Here is a 2,777-nt window from a genome sequence, read left to right on the forward strand (position 1 = left end):
TCCTATTCAGAGCAGCTGCTTTTCAGGACACAAACCTTACTTCATAAAATTGGCATAGTTTTCTTGTTATAGATGATCTTACCCTTTGCAGTTGTCAGAATGCATGCTTTCAGAAGAGCCTGTCTTACCAAGTGACTCGGGTTATTTTCACAAATAACTACATTGTCTCATTATTTGTCACTTCAGTGGTTTTTGGGATGTCTACAAATTCTACCGGGGTGGTTCTATATTATCTGACAGGTAATAAATAAACTGGTGGAAAACGCTGCCTGAAACTGGAATACTGTTCTCTGCTAAAAACTGTATTTTGGGATTTATAATTAGCCCTGTTTTTATTTAATTTGATTACTAGTAGGTTTTCTTTTATAGTGTTAACATTAGCTAGGGTAGATTTACTTATTACTGCTAGAGTGCTCCAGTACAGTGCTGCAGTTACAACAGGCTCCTAATTTTGAGTGCATGTGCGGGAAAAACAGATCCCTATCATAATGCCATTTATTTTGTACAAAGGAAGTTGCTGATTTTTATTTTTTCCCCTGACTGTGGTTAATTAGTTGGGGAAGGAAATGTTACATACAAAATTTCTGGTATGAAACCAGAGGTTATGAAACCTGTAAACAAAGCCTTCCCCCTCCCATACTCCAGAATCACATCATTGTTGAACCATGTGGCCAAACCCCCAAAGGCTTATTCTGTTATCTATTTACGCACTTGTATTGGGTTTACACAGCAAGGTTTTCATAGCAGATGTCTGCAAGGGTGGCCTCTGTGACGGGAGGAGGGGAAAAGTGGAAAGGAAGGAGTGGCAGAGAGGACCTGTTGTGGACTGATCACGACTCCTGTTCCCCATCCCTCCGCGCTGCTTGGGCAGGGGAGGAGGTAGAGGAGTTGGAAGTGAAGTGAAGCTGAACCTGGGAAGAAGAGGGGGAAGGTGTTTTAGGTTCTGTCTTTGTTTCTCACCATCCTACTCTTACTTTTAATTCGCAATAAATTAAATCAGTTTTCCCCAAGCTGAGTCTGTTTTGCCCATGACAGTAACTGATGAGCAATCTCTCTGTGCTTGTCATGACCCATGAGCTTTTCATCTTATTTTTGACCCCTATCCAGTTGAGGAGGGGGTGTGAGAGGGCAGCTGGGTGGGCATCTGACAGCACTGGGCAAACGGTAATATAAAAAAAAAATTGTCATACATGTGCTTGGCAGTAGTCATGGTGAACAGCTACTGTTGTCAACCCTCCCCAGTTGTAGCACTGAGTTGACTTTTTTTTTAATTCTACCAGTGTATGTGGTTCAAAAATACTCATCCGTCTTTTAAAAATGAACTAATTATAAGAACTGTTTATGCTTGTTTAATAATCTTTGGTTTTGTTTTGTTGCTTTTCATGCATTTTCAAATACAAATCACCGCAGTATGGCTGCAGAAAGAGTAACTTTTTGACATTACTGATAATTTCATTTTTTAGAGTTTTATATGGCATTATAGACTTGGTGTAAAATAACTACTCTTTTATGATTTTAATATTGGTGCATTGTTATACTATTCTTCCCTTAATGAAAATAAAAAAAAAAATTGAAGAAAGGAGTTACAAATCCCAGCATTTATTATTCTATATTATCTTTGTAACATTGTTTCTTATTGCAAGCTCCAGTCAGTGGATCTTGGAACAGCATAAAAGAAATTAATGCTGATAATGAATTACTGATAGTTTATTTTGGAATGTGACCAACATAAGAGTTTTAACGCTCTGAAGAGCAGAGGGTGGTGAATTAATGTATGTAGAAAATTCAATACCTTGTAAGGTGTGTCTGTATTTATCTACTAACATCTTGAATGTTGACATATCTGCTTTACTAAGGGGGACTTGCTTTCTGAGTCTTTGCTTTCCCCTTCTCCAATTCTGTGCCCCAAATAGGCTTACTTCTTCACTATAACTTTATTTACTGTATTTAAATCAGCAGGCACGGATGTATCATGGTGGGCTGTAAAAAGTAGGTCCTCTGTCTGCTTTATTAGTCTGTCCATAGAAGCATGTGGGGTTTTTTTTTCCAGTTATTTCATAGTAGTTGTGGGAACACAGAAGTCACCCGTTCAGCTGTGTACACTTTATTGTCTTCTGTTGAATCTTCTTCCTAGTACAGTCACATTTTTCAGTGGGTTTAAAAGTAAAGTGCATATGTTGAGATCTATTCTGCTAACAAAGTGTTACTAATAATTTATAACGAAAAAGGGTACTATTAGTATTGTATGGATAGAGAGTAGCAGGCATGAAGACATCTTCGGGTTGTTCCATGAGGTCTGCGATACATGCACTTGTGAAACTCGCCTGTTTCATGCTCCGCAGAACAACGTGTTTTGGTTTTGTATCTTCTTTGCTGAATAACATGTGTATCGTATCTCAGAGTGGAGACTGTATTTTCGAATGCACTCCTAGAGACTGAATTAGGAGAATGAGACCTAGTATTGTGGCTTTGGTTTCATACACAGTCAAGATTTTGTTTCTGTTTAAAGTATTGTTTGTGCTGGTTAAAGGCCAGCAAATCAGAAACGAAATTGGATTGGAGTTTATGTAATGTTATCTTTTTCTCAAAGAAGCGGAAAGTTTCTCATTGAAATGCATGTTAACTGTGTCCTGGAACCTCCTGTTGTGTCTTTTTATTTCGGGGAGATAAAATGGCCTGGGATTGATTCACCTGTCATTCTGGATGGATGATGCAAGCATTGGCTGAAGTAAAACTTGCCAAATTTTACGTGCCAGTCATGAGAATTGCTCTTTCCC

This window comes from Phaethon lepturus, unplaced genomic scaffold, assembly GCF_000687285.1.
Source record: "Phaethon lepturus isolate BGI_N335 unplaced genomic scaffold, ASM68728v1 scaffold1835, whole genome shotgun sequence".
Classification (NCBI taxonomy): domain Eukaryota; kingdom Metazoa; phylum Chordata; class Aves; order Phaethontiformes; family Phaethontidae; genus Phaethon; species Phaethon lepturus.